Raw genomic sequence first — 21,439 nt, 5'->3', positions numbered from 1 at the left:
TATATCATTAACTGGCAAGATTTTTTATATAACAACTAATGTGCAGTTATTATTGGAAACAAAGTATGCTAAGAGCTTCCATATAAATTATGAGGATGAACTTAAAGTCACTTTCATTGTTCTTTTGGGTATTTGTTTCTTGGGGTTCATTGTAGAGCTATTTCCTGTCATGTCACTCAGGAAGGGGAAGAGTGTGACGTAGGCAGCTATCCTGACACCGGATCTAGCACATGACTGACAGGGAGCACTCAAGCGTGAAGATTACAAGAACCATTTTGTGTCTTGATGGCTCCAGCCTTAGGCCCCATTGTATTTGGGAGTCAAATACAAAAATTGATGAAGAGATTGTTTGCTGTATAAAGCAAACAACTCTTTATGATGAAATGTATAACCGAAAAATATTATTCTTTGTAACAACTAATGAAACAATTGATCTGATTTCTTTCGTTCAGCTTAAGCATGGTTATGTTGAGTTTTTTTACACGCCCAAGTTTGTGTTGGAAAATATCTTAGACAAGTTATTATGGTTTATGTTTAAGATTCTTTGAAATGATTTTATGACTTATAATTCTAAATGCATCATGCAAATTGTATGACTTCAATTTGTCTCAGCAGCATGCAAAGTGTATGACTTACATTTGTCACTGCACCATGCAAATTGTATGACTTTCATTTGTAACTATAGCATATTAAGCAGTCTGTTCATGAGTTTCCAATTGAAGTCAAATGACATGGTCAGCAGAGATCACACTAACAAACTTCTATTTTCATTAACAACTTGCTTTTAAAAGCAATACAGATGTGGAGAAAGCTGCAAATGTTACTCAATTCTCTGGTTTGTTCAGTGTCATATTTCTTGATAGAGCTGAATCATCCAGCTATCAGAGGATGATCTTTTAGATTGGTCAAGTTAACTGGACATTTCTGATACTCTCCGGACAAAAGAGGACCAATGGTAACCGATGGCTACTCCGTTTATGGACAGCTGGTCAAAGCTGATAATCTGGATAATGTCCAGATGAAGTTCATAGATTAGTCAGTGGAAGCTATCAGGAGTTCCATATTAGAACTGATCACAGGATTTCATGCTGTTGAATGTAGAACACACAAACTCCTTGCAGTTGGAGACTTCCCATAAGGTGTGTTCCTAGGAAACAACCATCTTCCTTATTTGCTGTGATTAATTGATCAACAATGTTCAGAGATTGATGATTACTTTAAAAACAAATATTTGTACCATTACAATCATATTAAGCTGATACAGAAGAAATGCATTCTTAGTCCAAAAATATATATTACGAGTAAAAAACAACGTCATCAGCACATTAATTGGGTTGTTCAAATATTGATCCTGAAGACAATAAATAAATAACAAAACATGACACCCATACATTTTATGATGGAAATTAAGGGGAATCATTCCAATCAACCAAAAGATTGTTTTAATCTTGTCCATGGTGTATCATTCAAAATAGAAATTATCATTTTCAAGAGCACCAACAAATGAACAGTTAAATTATTTTTTGTCTCTTGCTTAAGCTCTGTGATTTTACAATTTAATTTTAAGGTGCATATCCTTGAAAATTTTTTTTTTTTAAATGTCAATGTTTTGTTGAAGCCATATTTTCAAATTAAGCAGTTGAAAGCATTCCCAAAAGGGTTCTTAAACAAAAGAGTCTCACACAATCCTCTATTAATTTCCCAGTCACTGCTGTGCATGGATCTATTGTAAGGAAGGAGAGGTATCAATGCCACGCCCATCTCATACCCTTGTGGGATTGTCTTTAACTAATTAAAATCCAAGTTGCTGTTTAATCCAATAGGAAACCAGAGACTGATGTACATTCAGATATATATTAAAATGATTTTAAAACAATACGAAACTTGTATCAATAAAATGAATGATAGCATAGATAACATAGATAATACTTAATTCAGCATATTATGAATTAACATTATAAATAAAACAATAATAATAAATCAAGAAAGGAAGTAAATAAACTTTTACTTGCTAATAATCTGAGTTTTCAGAATTATTTTTTTCCCATTCTGTTCTCATGACAGTCACAATTATGATTTATTTATGTACACATGGAACATTTGCGTTAGAATATCTGATACTGGCTTGTGTAATTATGTAATTGACCCAACCAAATGTTCTAAGTGCATGAGATATTCTGTCACCTGACACGTGCTTAAATAGGGCTAAGTGACTGTCATTGGTCATCATCGGTCATGAGCGGTCAGTAAGACTTGTCTGGTCAGTGTCATTAGGGGTCATTAAGACTTAATTGTTGTGTGAGTGCGCCAACTTAAATAGCCCGAAAGGTTGACTAGATTTCCCAAAAGAGTCAATGACTGAGTTCAACTATTATGAATGAATTTCATAAATAAATACGGTAATAGCGCATCGTTGCATCATCAAATCACGTAGTTTCATATAAGTGGACAAACATAAAGACAAAGCAGTATGTCTTCATTAGTCTACTAGCAAATGCTGTTGCAATTTTCTCTTTAAGTTAGACCTGAGTATATTTCATTCACAAACTCACAAAATAACCACTGCATATCCCCGTACTATGTAATGTGCTGAGAACAAAATGAAACATTTTATGCCAATGTCCAGCATTATTCAAAATATGTGTCAATATTCATGAAATATGTCCCAATTTGATAAAGCAATCTGTAACACTATGCGCTATAACTCATTTTTTCCCATAATGCCCTGTGATCATTATATGATAAATGGACATGGACACTAGCAGTGGGCATTGTGGGGGACAATTGCAGTGTTTAACGGTTTCTATGGTCAATTTCATGCCATTTTAGTGCAAGTTTGTTTAACTGTGGTCGCACTCCGTCTTTCGCTTTGATGGCTGAAGTGGTTATTATTGTCAAAATTATAGACCAAGAGAAATTTGTTTTTTTTTTGGGCTGTGGTTGAAATTGGATTCAGTTGATACATTTTGTTAACGTGTCTAAGATATTTGTGAATGTTTTATTGCCCAGAACATTTTGATAGGGATGCATGTTTAATGGTTACAAATTAGAGAATGCGGGGTAAACCTAATCCCCTAATGTGACATTTTATAGTGACTTTTTATGATAAATTTTAGTTGCGGTTCAAGTTTAAATTGAAATAAAAGCCAGAGAGAGATGCTTGATTACAAACACCCCAGACCAACCTGGTATATATGCAAATTTGAGTCATCCAGTCACAGATTCACGGTTCAAGTTTAAATTGAAATAAAAGCCAGAGAGGGATGCTTGATTACAAACACCCCAGACCAACCTGGTATATATGCAAATTTGAGTCATCCAGTCACAGATTCATGTTTCATGTTTCAAAAAGAGCGGGGGAGAGGGGGGGGGGGGGGGTTAGTGTTCATTAATATTTTCTTGGACTGTAGAGCTTAATTTTTTTTCATTAATATATCCTTATGACACATATCTATCTTTTTAAAACAAATTTTGCTGTTTTTTTGTTTCTTGATTCTTTAACTTCCAAATAATTAAGCAAAGTAAAATAACATGTTTGTGTTTGTCCTAGTTCATAATTCTTTTATGAAAGGTCCATTTGGTCATGTTAGAGATTGTGATTATTCAATTGAATGTAGCCGGGGTTTGAGTTTATAACGCAACCTGGGTTTTACGTTCCAAGCTTTTAGTACTATAAAGTATAAATGATGTAAATGATGGCCTGAAACATGAATAAATATCATGTTATAATTAACAAATGACAATTATAATAACAATTTAAATAATTCATTGTAATACATAATAATATGCAATACAATACAATTACAATTCAAGAAAATACAATTATATAAACATAGAATAATGCACTCACCAGTGACCTCAAGACTTATTGTAGAATGTGGCAATTGGAAAAAGCCTACTACCTCTTACAAGGTTTTACAAACAAGTGACCAAATGTTGAGTTATGATTTAAAATTATATAGATGACTATGAAATCATCTCACAATAAAAGCATGCACTGTTAGTAATTAAACTCACTCATACATCACAAAGTATCTCTCACACTGAACTTCTCTCAGTCTTGATTGGGTTAGTATTGTTAAAAGGATTAGTGTCAGAGTGAATACCCTGTTACATGAACATAGAATCAAACTCATAATTTGTAGTTCCATTAAAAATGATTAATATGGCCATGAAACCAGTTAGGTCAAGAGATAAACATTTGTTTAAGGGGCCCTGTAATTCAAGATTGAGAAATCTGTCCTAGGGGATCAATATTAAATTGATGGTCACTGACCCAAAGTGTGACCAGTCCAAACAGTTTTAAGAAGTCCCAGCACTCACATAAATCACGACAAAGAAAAACCCAGTTGTCTCAAAAACCTGTATAACATTTCCAATTATTACTTTCACTATGCATATTTAGCTAATTATCACAAAAATTAACTAAGTCTTCGCCCTTTGTCCAGTTTCATTTTCAAGAAACCCTTTCGAACAATAGCCCATTTTAGAGCCATTGTTTTTTTGACGGAAGAGCAATTTCCAAAGACATGACCCTATTGTTGTCCATGAATGGAGCAAGTTAAACTGGTGCCCTTATCGTTGTGACATGCGGAGACAACATGCTTAGAAAGTGTTCCTTTCAGAAAGCTCTGTCATGTGTGATAATTGGTCAACGTCTGCCTATTTGAGTTTCGTAAACATTGACCAGCGTCCAGTTGTTGTGTTTGTTGCTCTAGAGCAGTATGACAGCCAGACATTGGCTGTCACATGACCACTGGCTTAGGATGATTATTTGGGGATATTTCTCCGTCTTTGCGTCAACTTTCTGCTATAAATAAATGCATTGAAGGATTAGTGGTCTGCGCACCATGTCAGTGTTTGTTCAGCTGGTATTCAGCCATACCAGTGCAGACGTGTCATCAATTACTGACCAATTAAATATCTTATTGTCTGCATTTTTCCTTTCTAAGTTCTTGATGTCTGTAACCAAAAAATGGCTTTCTTTGCATTATTTATTACATGGTCTTCCACAGACTATGGTAAAAATATAATGACTTTGGACAGTAAACTAATGGTTAGACAATATGTATAATGTCTGCACTGTCAATAAAATATTTACACACACAAAAACTAAATAAGAAAAATTCATGATGATCAAAAGATTTCAATTTGCCAAACACCAGTCTCATTTGATACTTGTCAAAAGTCCATCACATATGACTTCTTTTTGCCATGTCAATTTATAGATGATGATGGTCTCAAGCCCAATTTTTGTACTAGTTGTGTAACTTAGTTATTGAAAATGCAATACACTACCACCTAGCCAAGACAATAATAATATAGTAGAGTATTATGCTTATTGTCACCTACCAGTTTAACCGGAGGGGTCTTATGGTTTGCGCTCTGTGGGTCTGTCTGTCTGAGAGTCTGTCTGTCACACTTTTCTGGATCCTGCGATAACTTTAAAAGTTCTTAATATTTTTTCATAAAACTTGAAACATGGATAGATGGCAATTTGGACATTGTGCACGTCATTTCATTTTGTTCCTACGTCAAAAATTCTGGTTGCAATGGCAACAAATATAAAAAAATAGAAAAATCTGACAATGGTTGAGCTGGTAGGGGACATATATTGCTTGGCTATGGTCTTGTTTATAGTGCAACATAATGTGTTGGCCAAAGATTTGAAAATAAACCATCCCACATGTCAGTTAAGATGTCAAGACATTAATGCAGCCTTTACCCACCATGTTTTCCTCTAATGTGTCTACATTAAATTTTGTGATAGATTTTATAGACAATTTTCTTCCATTAATAACTTGAAGGTTAAAACATGCTATTTAATTGTCAAAATATCTTCCTTAAATCAAGATCTGAATTTTGAATTTCAATAGGGGTTTAACATAACAGATGGGACTTTGTCGGGAGCAACAGTCAAAAATATTGTCATCGCTGTCTCAGACAAGATTACTAATGTGCGAACTTGAATTGAAATATCGATATTGCAAACGGGAAATTGTATGGATAATCGCCAATTTGACAATTATTTCTATTTCAATGACAAAAGCGTGGGTCACATAATTGAAATCACGTTTGAAATCTGCATAAATTGGTCGTAACCCCTTGCACAGTTGAACATTTAAAACTGATGGAAAAGGGGAGGAATTTATTGATATTACAGTCTTTTGAAATTTGGGTGTCTGTGAACACTGGTAAATGACACAGAAATCTTCAATGGATAGGTAATGTACCTGGAAAGATGGACCATCAGGCTGTTTAAACATTTTGGTTTAAACATGGGACATCCATGCGTGAAATGTCATATTTCAGTTTAAAATAAGATTAGTTTTCTTATTCAGTATGTGTTGCTGTTTGTAAAAATGAAGGGACAGTTGTGTGATCATAGAGCTGATTTGTCCATAGAATGCACTAGATTCTTTCTATCAGTCAGTTGATTATGTTGCATACTCATGTGAAATATAAGCAGCATAAAACTTATAAGTTTGGTTTAAATCTTTATAACTCAGGCATTTTAACTGTGTGGAAATAAGAACAAACTAAAATATTTTATTTTTAATGCAAGATGTGAAATACATAGGATTATCTGTATAGTTAATATTTGAGACAATAATATTTGAATGAAAAAAGTTGCTTATACCTCAGTAACAAATAGAGACCGATCACGATCCAATCAGCGGACGACGTATTTTTTACGCTCAAGGGGCTGGTGCCTGGCCAATGATAGCTCGGACACTGGGTGATTTTGTAGAATTGGGCGGCGTCCAGATTAATTTGATCTGACTTCGGGCCCTTGAAGGAATCGAATTGAGATCGAAAAAAGATCAATCAATACTTAGACCTCAATTTCCTTGTGGTCAGAACATCCCTTACCACTTATACCTCAATTCCCTTGTGGTCAGAACATTCTTTACCATTTAGATCTCAATTCCATTGTGGTAAGAACATTCTTTACCACTTAGACCTCAATTTCCTTGTGGTCAGAACATCCCTTACCACTAAGACCTTAATTTCCTTGTGGTCAGAACATATTTTACCACTTAGACCTTATTCCCATGTTGTTAGAACATTCCCGAGCACTTAGACCTCAATTCTCTTGTAATCAGAACATGCCTGACCTCTTAGACCTCAATTCCCTTGTGGTCAGAACATACCTTACCACTGTGACCTCAATTCCCCTGTGGTCAGAACATGCATTTTCACTGTGACCTCAATTCTTGAGTGGTCAGAACATGGCTTACCACTGTGACATCAATTCTCCAGTGGTCAGAACATGACTTACCACTGTGACCTCAATTCCACTGTGGTCAGAACATACCTTACCACTGTGACCTCAATTCCCCTGTGGTCAGAACATGCATTTTCACTGTGACCTCAATTCTTGAGTGGTCAGAACATGGCTTACCACTGTGACATCAATTCTCCAGTGGTCAGAACATGACTTACCACTGTGACCTCAATTCCACTGTGGTCAGAACATACCTTACCAGTGTGACCTCAATTCCTCTGTGGTAAGAACATGCCTTACCACTGTGACCTCAATCAATCCCTTGTAGTCAAAACATGCCTGATCACTGTTACCTCAATTGTCCAGTGGTCAGAACATGACTTACCACTGTGACCTCAATTATCCAGTGGTCAGAAAATGACTTACCACTGTGACCTAAATTCCCCTGTGGTCAGAACATGCATTATCACTGTGACCTCAATTCTCCAGTGGTCAGAAAATGACTTACCACTGTGACCTCAATTGTCAAGTGGTCAGAACATGACTTACCACTGTGACCTAAATTCTCCAGTGGTCAGAAAATGACTTACCACTGTGACCTAAATTCCCCTGTGGTCAGAACATGCATTATCACTGTGACCTCAATTGTCCAGTGGTCAGAAAATGACTTACCACTGTGACCCCAATTGTCCAGTGGTCAGAACATGCCTTACCACTGTGACCTAAATTCTCCAGTGGTCAGAAAATGACTTATGACTGTGACCTAAATTCCCCTGTGGTCAGAACATGCATTATCACTGTGACCTCAATTGTCCAGTGGTCAGAACATGCCTTACCACTGTGACCTAAATTCCCCAGTGGTCAGAACATGGCTTACCACTGTGACATCAATTCTCCAGTGGTCAGAAAATGACTTACCACTGTGAGCTCAATTGCCCTGTGGTCAGAACATACCTTACCACTGTGACCTCAATTCCCCATGGGTCAGAACATGACTTATCACTGTTACCGCAGTTGCATTGATTTGGACAAAGATTCCATTGAAACCCTTTCGCCCCTATACAAAATGTGTGTACTTCATACATAATATGGCATTTTGCGTCTCTGGCCTTTAGCTCCATTATATCATATAATAACTACTTTGTTTTAAAAATAAAATTCAGGCATACATTATGAAAAAACATGTTTAAGAACTTAAAAACACAAAAACATTAGCTAAAGTCTAAAGTATTGGACTCTTAACTTCATTGTTATCTATAACCACAAAATCCACAAAATTAGTGTTCCACTACTAACACCAGTACCCTGGGTTTACAGTTTGACAAAAAACAACTGGTATATTTATTATGCCCCCCTTCGAAGAAGAGGGGGTATATTGCTTTGCTCATGTCGGTCTGTCGGTCCGTCCACCAGGTGGTTGTCAGACGATAACTCAAGAACGCTTGGGCCTAGGATCATGAAACTTCATAGGTACATTGATCATGACTCGCAGATGACCCCTATTGATTTTGAGGTTATTAGGTCAAAGGTCAAGGTCACGGTGACCAGAAATAGTAAAATGGTTTTTGAATGATAACTCAAGAACGCATACGCCTAGGATCATGAAACTTCATGGGTAGATTGATCTTGACTTGCAGATGACCCCTATTGATTTTGAGGTCACTAGGTCAAAGGTCAAGGTCACGGTGACCTGAAATAGTAAAATGGTTTCCAGATGATAACTCAAGAACGCATATGCATAGGATCATGAAACTTCATGGGTAGATTGATCAGGACTTGCAGATGACCCCTATTGATTTTGAGGTCACTAGGTCAAAGGTCAAGGTCACGGTGACCCGAAATAGTAAAATGGTTTTCGGATGATAACTCAAGAACGCATACGCCTAGGATCATGAAACTTCATAGGTAGATTGATCATGACTTGCAGATGACCCCTATTGATTTTGAGGTCACAAGATCAAAGGTCAAGGTCACGGTGACCCGAAATAGTAAAATGATTTTCGGATGATAACTCAAGAACGCTTTTGCCTAGGATCATGACACTTCATAGGTACATTGATCGTGACCCGCTAATGACCCCTATTGATTTTCAGGTCACTAGTTTATTGCAAAAATTGTATGCATTTTGTTTTATTTATTCCAAATATTTTTAATTTTTATTCTAAAATATGAAATGTTACATCAATATATTGTGTGAACACTTTTTGTTAAATAAGAAATAGAAATACATCAGATTTTGTTCATGTCATTCACTACCATTTGTTTTGTTTGATCTCTCTTAAAATCACCTTTGTGCAAAACTGTCAATAAATCTTAACCCTTGTCCTTTGATAGCAATAAAACTGTTCCATGTGAGGATCAATAGCCTTAAGTGACTTTTTGTATTTCTTTTTACTTGAGGTCAATTATTTCCATTATATTCAGGAAATGAGCTTGGAAGAACAAAAATACAGGCTTCCTTTCAACAACGTTGTCGTATACAAAGTGGACAGCATGAAACGCTTCTATGGTTCATACCCTGCCAAAGTCATGTGATCCACCAAACAATATGGGTTTTCCTGGACCACTGCTACAAACGGAAAGGGCTTTCCTGACTAAAATAGAGGCACCGCCTCTCTCAATAATTGAGTGAAATGAGACATCAGCAGCAGTGATTAGCCGAAAGCCGATAGTTGGATTTAGTCTCACTACTGGAGGGCGTCCCATTGTGAAAATATGTGAAAATATTTGCATGTTGTGTGAACGATGTTTACCTGTGTTGAAAACGGTAAAGACACCCTGATCCGAGGCGTGTTACTGAATCCATAAAACAAAATCTACTCGCACGACTTCGATACTGAATTTGATAGGATGAATTTATAATGATTTAATTTAACTGGATGGTTAGATAGAGAGCAGTAATGTTAAAGAAAATGACTTACCACTGTGACCTAAATTCCCCTGTGGTCAGAACATGCATTATCACTGTGACCTCAATTGTCCAGTGGTCAGAAAATGACTTACCACTGTGACCCCAATTGTCCAGTGGTCAGAACATGCCTTACCACTGTGACCTAAATTCTCCAGTGGTCAGAAAATGACTTATGACTGTGACCTAAATTCCCCTGTGGTCAGAACATGCATTATCACTGTGACCTCAATTGTCCAGTGGTCAGAACATGCCTTACCACTGTGACCTAAATTCCCCAGTGGTCAGAACATGGCTTACCACTGTGACATCAATTCTCCAGTGGTCAGAAAATGACTTACCACTGTGAGCTCAATTGCCCTGTGGTCAGAACATACCTTACCACTGTGACCTCAATTCCCCATGGGTCAGAACATGACTTATCACTGTTACCGCAGTTGCATTGATTTGGACAAAGATTCCATTGAAACCCTTTCGCCCCTATACAAAATGTGTGTACTTCATACATAATATGGCATTTTGCGTCTCTGGCCTTTAGCTCCATTATATCATATAATAACTACTTTGTTTTAAAAATAAAATTCAGGCATACATTATGAAAAAACATGTTTAAGAACTTAAAAACACAAAAACATTAGCTAAAGTCTAAAGTATTGGACTCTTAACTTCATTGTTATCTATAACCACAAAATCCACAAAATTAGTGTTCCACTACTAACACCAGTACCCTGGGTTTACAGTTTGACAAAAAACAACTGGTATATTTATTATGCCCCCCTTCGAAGAAGAGGGGGTATATTGCTTTGCTCATGTCGGTCTGTCGGTCCGTCCACCAGGTGGTTGTCAGACGATAACTCAAGAACGCTTGGGCCTAGGATCATGAAACTTCATAGGTACATTGATCATGACTCGCAGATGACCCCTATTGATTTTGAGGTTATTAGGTCAAAGGTCAAGGTCACGGTGACCAGAAATAGTAAAATGGTTTTTGAATGATAACTCAAGAACGCATACGCCTAGGATCATGAAACTTCATGGGTAGATTGATCTTGACTTGCAGATGACCCCTATTGATTTTGAGGTCACTAGGTCAAAGGTCAAGGTCACGGTGACCTGAAATAGTAAAATGGTTTCCAGATGATAACTCAAGAACGCATATGCATAGGATCATGAAACTTCATGGGTAGATTGATCAGGACTTGCAGATGACCCCTATTGATTTTGAGGTCACTAGGTCAAAGGTCAAGGTCACGGTGACCCGAAATAGTAAAATGGTTTTCGGATGATAACTCAAGAACGCATACGCCTAGGATCATGAAACTTCATAGGTAGATTGATCATGACTTGCAGATGACCCCTATTGATTTTGAGGTCACAAGATCAAAGGTCAAGGTCACGGTGACCCGAAATAGTAAAATGATTTTCGGATGATAACTCAAGAACGCTTTTGCCTAGGATCATGACACTTCATAGGTACATTGATCGTGACCCGCTAATGACCCCTATTGATTTTCAGGTCACTAGTTTATTGCAAAAATTGTATGCATTTTGTTTTATTTATTCCAAATATTTTTAATTTTTATTCTAAAATATGAAATGTTACATCAATATATTGTGTGAACACTTTTTGTTAAATAAGAAATAGAAATACATCAGATTTTGTTCATGTCATTCACTACCATTTGTTTTGTTTGATCTCTCTTAAAATCACCTTTGTGCAAAACTGTCAATAAATCTTAACCCTTGTCCTTTGATAGCAATAAAACTGTTCCATGTGAGGATCAATAGCCTTAAGTGACTTTTTGTATTTCTTTTTACTTGAGGTCAATTATTTCCATTATATTCAGGAAATGAGCTTGGAAGAACAAAAATACAGGCTTCCTTTCAACAACGTTGTCGTATACAAAGTGGACAGCATGAAACGCTTCTATGGTTCATACCCTGCCAAAGTCATGTGATCCACCAAACAATATGGGTTTTCCTGGACCACTGCTACAAACGGAAAGGGCTTTCCTGACTAAAATAGAGGCACCGCCTCTCTCAATAATTGAGTGAAATGAGACATCAGCAGCAGTGATTAGCCGAAAGCCGATAGTTGGATTTAGTCTCACTACTGGAGGGCGTCCCATTGTGAAAATATGTGAAAATATTTGCATGTTGTGTGAACGATGTTTACCTGTGTTGAAAACGGTAAAGACACCCTGATCCGAGGCGTGTTACTGAATCCATAAAACAAAATCTACTCGCACGACTTCGATACTGAATTTGATAGGATGAATTTATAATGATTTAATTTAACTGGATGGTTAGATAGAGAGCAGTAATGTTAAAGGACTGAGGTAGCATGTAGCGCAATTATTCTGGATGACAAAATTATATGTTAGTGAAAAGTTGAATTAGGTTTTGGGTAATTGAGTTCGGTGGATAATATTAGTCAGACGCTGTGATTTAATGCATGGTTTCAACAGTCAAGATTATAAGATAGTAGTGTAACTGAATCATTTAGTGATTTAAATAAGTTTTCTGATAGATTGAGCCCCTGCATACAAGGTTTACCCATTTTTGTGGTTGAGATATACTGTTATCTAGCTGAAAGTGTGGGTACTTTTAACTTGTAAGCTGAGTGGATTGTATAGGAAGTTATTTTTCATATTGAATTATCAATGTGTTTGCTTTCATTTCATTATTGTGATACACTGTTTTTGTTATAGATACTTTGCTACTGATTTAAGGAGTGAAAATTGTGATTTTTTTTAAAGTTCTTACAAAAAGAGTTAATTAAAATACTGTGAGTTAAAAGTTGAACATATTATACAGAAAAAAGCTGCAGATTGTTTTTTCAAAGGTAAGTGGAATTATCGTGTCCTATTTGGTCAATTTATTATTGGTAATAGAGTACTTTTAATGTAATATAATATTTCTTTTATGATATTACCTTTACTAAAATGTGTTTTCTTAATGACATCACCTTTATTATAATCGGTTTCTAAACATGAATTATGTTAGAATTTTTTGTTTAGATAATATTATTGAAGGACCTTTTATATTTTTTACCAATTATGATAATTATTTATTTAAAAAAGAAGCCAATATAAATTTGTAAATAACTTATAATACAATTTTGTGTACATCAATTAATACAAAATATATTATATATATGAACAAAAATATTCATTTTAAAGTTACACAGTTTATTAAACAAAGATAAACTTATATTATAATGTGTTCCACTAAATTACGTATTGTTTTCCAGTTTAGTATTTTATATATTTGTATGGTCACTCTTTATAAAATAACAACACAACAATTCAAAAGTGTCATTATATTCTAAAAAGAGCAGCAACAAAAGGTGATTTTTTATGCTTCCATATGAAAAAATATATATTTATAAAAAATCCTTTTAGATTCAAATAGTAAAAACACACACCAGCAATTGATAACAAAAACAAAGCCTTACATTGAAAAAAATACTAATATTTATAAACAACATTTAATTACAAGATGAAAAAAGTTGTTCTTAAATGACTTTTTTTCACATATATTTTTCTTTTTTTATTGCTCTTTCTGCAAATGTAGTGTCTGTATTTGTTTGTTGGATTAAAAACTTTGCACAGAGGGAACTTCGCAGAAAACATGGGATGGTTCTGTAGAAGAGGTTTTGTAAAGATAAACATGTGACAAATGACTTGAGACATTAAGATATCGAAAACACTTGACCAGGCGTGTTATCTCTCAATGGGGCTTTCCATATTTGATCAATAAGTCATTTTTTCATCATCGTTCCTGATAAACTCCCAGTAACTGTTTACCTGCAATTTTATCTGAGGGGGTAAAATTTTGAAATTTGCATTTTTGTTCTCTTGGGCTTTGAAAGTGATCATGTCAAGTGTCTGATTTTGTTATCTTATAGGTTTCAATGATTAATCTTTTTGAAGTACAAAGAAGAAGTTTAAGGTGACAATATGTTTTTTGTTAGCGGCTTTGTAGATCTTTTAAGCAGAGATACGCGGCTGCAGATTGACGCATGCCTTTGACAATGTGATACCTTTCTGAGCAAACAGAGCTAGTGAATGGCATACCTTTTTTGGTTGGCGAACAACTTTTTCTTGTAAAACCCTTAAATATAAAGACATTTTTTCTTTTTGTTCTATTCAATATTTATTGAATAATTTATGACGCATATATTTCTTTAAAGAACATTTTTACTATTAGCTATTAATATTGCCACTGATTTCAATTATTATATATGCAGTTGTGACTCAAGTTATATATTTATTAATTCAGTGTAATATTAAATGGAAATAACAACAAATATTTTTTGTTTATTTTTTTGTTTATTCAAACTTATTTACTGTTTACTTCTTATTGTGAACATGTCATTGACAGATGTTACCCCTGAATTACTGGTGCATACCCAGAGTAAATTATGTTATAAAGATTACAATGTAACATGACTTCTGCGATTAGAATGTGTAACCTAGCAATAAAACAAGCCTTATTATGTTTTATATCAAATTATATTTTCAAAAAAAAAAACACATAAAATATGTAAATACCTGATATATTCATATTGTGTAAATAATATTTCTACATTGAGATACTAAAGAAGTATACAAATAAATGTTGTGATGTGTATATGTTTAAAAATGTGAATTAGTCTGTAACCAAACATCAGGTCAATTAATTTTACAGCACAAGAATCCTTTTTAATATTATTTGCCTCATATTTAAATATAAAATAAAGTTTTATCATTCTTCATGTTGAATCATTATCAACGTTGTATTGATATGTTTAAAATGTGTCATATTATTATTTGTACAGTAATAATAGCATCCTTCTATGAGTTAATGTTATAAAGATTATGTTGCGATTGAGGTGAACAATTTAACCACAGGATTTAAACTAGACTTAAAATATCATGAAAACCCAAATGACATAACAAAACAACTTTGTAACGACATAAGGAGAGACGCAGTTGGCATTTTAGAAAAATGAACAATACCTCTAGCAATCTATTCTTTTTTACCACACACCTCAATTCATAGAACTGCATATCAAGTGCATCAGAGATGTATATGGTTTAATCAATTTAATTACTTTAATTGTTCCTTGCTAATTTGATAATTATTTTATACCTGGCATTGACAAAAATGGTGCATTGTAGTCGTGGGGTATTGATTACAGGTGATTTTAAATAAGTATAAAATGAATTGAAATTTTGACATTGGGGCATTGAATTTTTTGCCTAAAACCAAAGTCTAGTATGTGTACAAGGTATGTGTGGAATCACACTTTTTTTTGCCAGTCAATAATAAGATAATATTTCCATAAAGTTTATAAAGGTATCTTTATTTAATTAATTGTTTTCAGTAGAAAAAGATGGTTAAATTTCCATCAATTAATTGGTTTAAGTCAATAAAGATCTGAAACAAATTAAAATTACGTTCCTCAGGACAGGGACCAAATTTATATTAATATTGAGAGACTACCGGTATATGAAGAAAATGCAGTATTATCAATAATTTATTTTTAAGAGCTTTGAACCAAAAATAAGAATACATTATTATTTTTTACTTGATCGTTCGAAATAACCCAAATCAGATTTACTTAACTTATCATAAAGAATAAAGTATTTAATGTAAATAAATACATGTCTTCATATCAAAACAACATCTAAATCTTTTCTTTGCTATAAAAACATTGTGGTATTTGACAGCAGGTCAGCCAGTGTTATAGCCTTGTTGAAAACATGGTTGAACTTTTAAAACAAACATGCCCTATTTTATGTTGTAATCAGCATATTTATGATATGTATTTTAAATTAAACACTCCACTGATAGTTTATCATTGACACCTATGTGTTTATTACTCAGTAATCTTGTGGAGCTTGGCTCATACATAAATGAAAACAATCATTATCAATGCTGTCATCCATCGTGCAACCTCCACTATCAGCATTGTATTAATCATCATCATAAAATGTTGTTAGAATCTTATTTATCAGCTTAAATATTGTCATCATAAAAAGAGCATTGTCTTAGGGTCTCCTTCATGATGACATTACATTATGTCAACATACTTATGTAATATTTGACTTTCTCTAAATGATTACAAACAAGATCATCACTTATAATCTAGACATTCTTATGTGTATGTCACAGGGTGATATTATTGTGCAGCCATGCCAGGCCTCCCGAACCTGGGACACCTTGGCTGTCATGGCAACACTGTGATTGCGATTGGGTTAACCTGGTCGCTACACAACTCCCCAAACATATGTTGCACTCAAAATTGCATGTTCCTTCCAGAAAAAAAATCAGTTATATGTTAATTAAGAAATTGCATTCAAAAAGTGTGTGTATATTTACAATATACAACAATTGCATAAGAAGCAACATTTAAAACTGACTATTTAAATGCAAGAGCGAAGGCCATTTCATGTTAGAGTCGGTTGCCTCATCTGTATTCACCAGACATGTAATTTGGATATCAAGTGCAGATTAATTTGAAATTGAATATGTTAATTGTGGTATAAGAGTGCACCCAAGGTATATCTGAGGTATATCGATTTTAAGTGGCTAATGAAAACTTACCCATGGTTAATGTTGCATTGACTTTTAAAAGAGCATTAAATCTGTCACACTTTTGACTTCATCATATGTTTTTAGAGGATCAAGTCATTTAATATTATAATGGTATAGTTTAAATGTTATATGCCACGCATCATGCAAAAATGGGTTCTATGTCATATGTGGCTAGCGTATCTCCAGCCCAGCATCCACTAAGTCTGGTCAGGAGCTTGATCCCTGTTTGCTAATGAGACCACAACACATAGACTGGATTTTTGTTTAGAAGAGAATACTTGTACACAACAAATTTTATAAAAGAAGAAAGTTTCATCCCTTATTAGCCTGTGCAGACTGCACAAGCTCACCTGGGATAACACTTAGGGCACATGGATTAAGCCCATTTTTTACCAGTCTAGCGCTGCTCATTGATAGAATGTACATGGTATGGTACGTAAACCCATTAATGCCTAGTGGACTCTTTCATCCTTCTAAGTTGGATCAATTTATTTCCAAAATTAGGGATGTCTAGTATATTTATTTCTATATTTAGAACAATTCTTACAGAAATTCCTTTAAGCAAACAGCGTACACCCAGATGAGACACCGCATCATGCGTCGTCTCATCTGGGTTTATGCTGTTTGCAATGTCCTTTTATCAGGACGCTAGGCATAAATGGGTTAATTCAATCAAAGACCTTTCTTATGTAGGATTGATAATGTCAACAGCAAACAGACACATTTTTCCATTATTGCACATTCGAAAAACAACAACAACGCTGAATACAAAATGAATCACAAACATTATGAGGGATGAGGTGGAAACCAGATATGTTATCAGAAAGGAAGTCCTGTCATTTATTTTGAAAATTGTACCAAATTGTTTTGAAACTTGTGATTTTTCAGTGTCAGAAATTTGATTCTAAATGAACTGGGATACACTGGTAAGGAGAAAGGAAGGCCCTGATGGCTGAACATATTTTATAACCAAATATTGTTCTTACAATAGGTGTTGACAGAGGGTTACAGTGGGTATCCTATATTGAGGTAGGAAATGAAGAATTAAAAAAAAATGCTCTCAATAGCGTTTTTTGGTTGTATTGTTTATGACTTTGATACACCCCCAAATCACTTTCAATTTGACGTTATACAGATATAACTAATGCAGATGCACCTAAGATAGAATCGGATACTGCTGAATTGTCACCATTAAAGTTTTCGCAACCATCATGCCTATACAATTTATCTTAATATTGAAATACAGATGTAATCTGCTTGTTGTATTACTCATTATTACACATTTTAACTGCATTACAATTAGATTTGAAATGAAATCATTCTTGTCTTAATGCAAGCGTTTTATGACAAGTTATTTTTAGCTCCACTGGCCAGAGGCCAGCGGGGCTTATGTTATGGTCCTGTGTCTGTCGTGCGTGCGTGCGTCCGTCCGTCCGTGCGTTAACTTTTTCTTTAAAAATCTTCTTCTCCTAAACTACTGGTCCAATTCTGATGAAAATTCTCAGGAATGTTCCTGGGGTGAACCTCTTCCAAATTTGTTCAAATTATGCTCCTGAGGTCAAATTTGACCCTGCCCCGGGAAGTAATTTTTTTTTAATTTGCTTAAAAAAGGCCTATTTTGTGAAAACTTTAAAAATCTTCTTGTCCATAACAATTGGGCCTAGGGCTACCAAATTTGGTATGTAGTGACATCTTATAGTCCTCTACCAAGTTTCTTCAAATTATGCGCCTGGGGTCAAATTTGACCCTGCGTGGGGGGTCAAAAAATTGAAAATTTGCTTATATAAGGCCTGTTTTGTGCAAACTTAAATAATCTTCTTGTCCATAACCGAATGGCATAGGGCTACCAAATTTGGTCCTCTACCAAGTTTGTTCAAATTAAGTCATTGGGATCAAATTTAACCGTTCCCCAGGGGTCACAAAATTGAACTATTGGGCCTATTTCTACCAAATTCGGTATGTAGTGACATCTAATAGGTCTCTACTACTTAGTTTGTTCAAATAATGCCCCTGTGGACAAATTTGACCCTGCCCCGGGGGTCACAAAAATGAACATATGCTTAAATAAGGCCTATTTTGTGCAAGCTTTAAAAATCTTCTTGTTCATAATTATAGAGCCTAGGGCTACTAAATTTGGTATGTAGTGATATCTAATAGTCCTCTACCAAATTTGTTCATGACTCGCAAATGACCCCCTATTGACTTTCAGGTCACTAGGTCAAAGGTCAAGGTCATGGTGACCCGAAATAGTAAAATGGTTTCCGGATGATAACTCAAGAACGCTTATGCCTAGGATCATGAAACTTCATAGGTACATTGATCATGACTCGCAGATGACCCCTATTTATTTTTAGGTCACTAGGTCAAAGGTTAAGGTCATGGTGACCCGAAATAGTAAAATGGTTTCTGGATGATAACTCAAGAACGCTTATGCCTAGGATCATGAAACTTCATAGGTACATTGATCATGACTCGCAGATGACCCCTATTGATTTTCAGGTCACTAGGTCAAAGGTCAAGGTCACGGTGACTCAACTTAGAAATATGGTTTCCGGATGATAACTCAAGAAGGCTTGCACCTAGGATCATGAAACTTAATAGGTACATTGATCATGACTTGCAGATGACCCCTATTGACGTTTAGGTCACTAGGTCAAAGGTCAAGGTCACGGTGACTACACAGTAAAATGGTTTCCGGATGATAACTCAAGAAAGCTAATAAGCCTAGGATCATGAAACTTCATAGGTACATTGATCATGACTCGCAGATGACCCCTATTGATTTTTAGGTCAAAGGTCAAGGTCACAGTGCCAAGTAACGTATTCACACAATGGCTGCCACTACAACTGACAGCCCATATGGGGGGCATGCATGTTTTACAAACAGCCCTTGTTATATTTTGAGATGATTCTTTACAAAGAAAGATGCTACTGTATTTGTTATCAATGTGTGAAAGGCTCTTAAAAAGGAACCAGAGATTATTAACCCTTTACCAAACACTAACAGGATTTTACAGGTTTGTAGCTGACGACTTTATAAGTAATTGTGATAAAAGGAGCAATTTCTCCTTTTATCACAATTATTTCTACCCGACCTGATCATTTCCTTCAGATTCCATTACAATTTAATTGTTGTCTGCAACCTCTTTTAAATTGGGAAAGTCCAAAATGTGTCGTTTGGTAAAGGGTTAAGGCATTTTGATTCATTATGGGTCTTGTGAATCTGTTTCAAATCAAATGCGTAGATTTGATCTTCAGCATCTAAAAATATGTGAAATAGAAAGAACAACAATATCTTTTGGAGAGATAAATGTACCTACGTTATAAGCAAAGGACCTGTGCAACAATTCCTGGGCTTTTTAGTCTGTTTAGTTAACATGGTAGTAACTTTTTCCATATACACTGTAACTCCAATATAAAGTGCTCCGTTATAACGCTGAATCCAATATAACGCGGAGGGTGCTTGGATCCCATTTTTTCTCCAACCTTCCATTTTATTTCGGATTCAAATCCGTATAATGCAACTTCATGTATTTTCAGACAATTCAAAGATGGCGGCAATCACAGTTATGTTGATTGCTTTATTCAACCGTATGTTGAACCGATTATAATCGCCTCGAGGTTAAATAACACCGACAGCTAATTGGTGTTAATCTGTTGTGTAATGTCAATAAAGGTGTGAAACTCGCGTGTCAGTGTTTATAACATGTATTCCTCATCAGAGTGGTTCAGTGCAATAATTTCCATAAGTTAAGTGCAAGCGGGATAGTTATACAATTCAAGTAATTCAAAACGATTGAAACATTCTTTCTTTGATATGGTTGCAGTTTGACTATATTAAATGAGCGGCTGTGAAATATACTGCCTACTGTATAAAACAACTTTTTCTGTCATTTTATTATCATTCTAGTATTATGTCATTTAATCTCATTCAGTTCGTGTATAAGAAATTAAATAATGCAGACGATTTATTTACATGCGAACGCATTGTACCGGCAATTGTAAACAGAGTTTCACTTTCATTTTCGCGCGGTATCAGAAAGTCCCCGGGAAACACGTTTTTTGCATGCGTATGACGCAATATAACAATTTTTTGTACATGAGTCGTATTGCATTCAATTTAAATTTAAAGTTGCTCGTCCAATGAAAGCTCTGCCCCATAATGCACTGTACTCTTAACACTTCTGAAAATGGCATATATGCGTACGGTTGTGTTTACGAATTTCTTAAACATATATCGTCATTAATGTTCAAGATTATTATTTTTAAGTGATGTTGAAATTTTATTGGATTATCGGATAAATGTGCACATAAGAAAAGCGGTATGTATACTGTTATCGATACGATTCGGTTTATATGCATGTATTTGCGTCAACACAGCATGGCAATATATATATACATGACCTATATTATAAGCTATTCTATACCTGTTTTGTTAATAGCGCCCTGCAGTAAATTAGCTCAAAACCTATAACGCGGATCCGTTATAACGCTGTTTCGCAGCTTGGACCCCATTGACCGCGCTATATTGGAGTTACAGTGTATAAAAATGCTCCCCCTTCCAACTTTAAGCGCCCAGTGGGATGAGTGATAACAAGAGAAAGTCACATGCTTGAGTACATTTCAACCCATGCGCATTGCACGTTTTTTTTCACATAAAAAACAGTGGAGCGATACAGGGCCATCATGGCCCTCTTGTTACATATAAATTTTGTTAA

The 21,439-nt window shown here is 35.1% G+C and overlaps 1 protein-coding gene across 1 annotated transcript in view; it reads left to right on the top strand.

The window, feature by feature from the left end:
* LOC127857470 (teneurin-2-like) overlaps positions 1-21,439 on the top strand; it is a 231,258-nt gene that overhangs the window by 45,930 nt on the left and 163,889 nt on the right. Inside the window, exon 3 of the mRNA XM_052393865.1 lies at positions 11,984-12,981. The gene's annotated coding sequence lies outside the window, so the exon portion shown is untranslated. The remainder of the gene's footprint in view (positions 1-11,983; positions 12,982-21,439) is intronic.

This window comes from Dreissena polymorpha, chromosome 14, assembly GCF_020536995.1.
Source record: "Dreissena polymorpha isolate Duluth1 chromosome 14, UMN_Dpol_1.0, whole genome shotgun sequence".
NCBI classification, from domain to species: domain Eukaryota; kingdom Metazoa; phylum Mollusca; class Bivalvia; order Myida; family Dreissenidae; genus Dreissena; species Dreissena polymorpha.
This window is presented reverse-complemented; position numbering and strand designations above follow the sequence as displayed.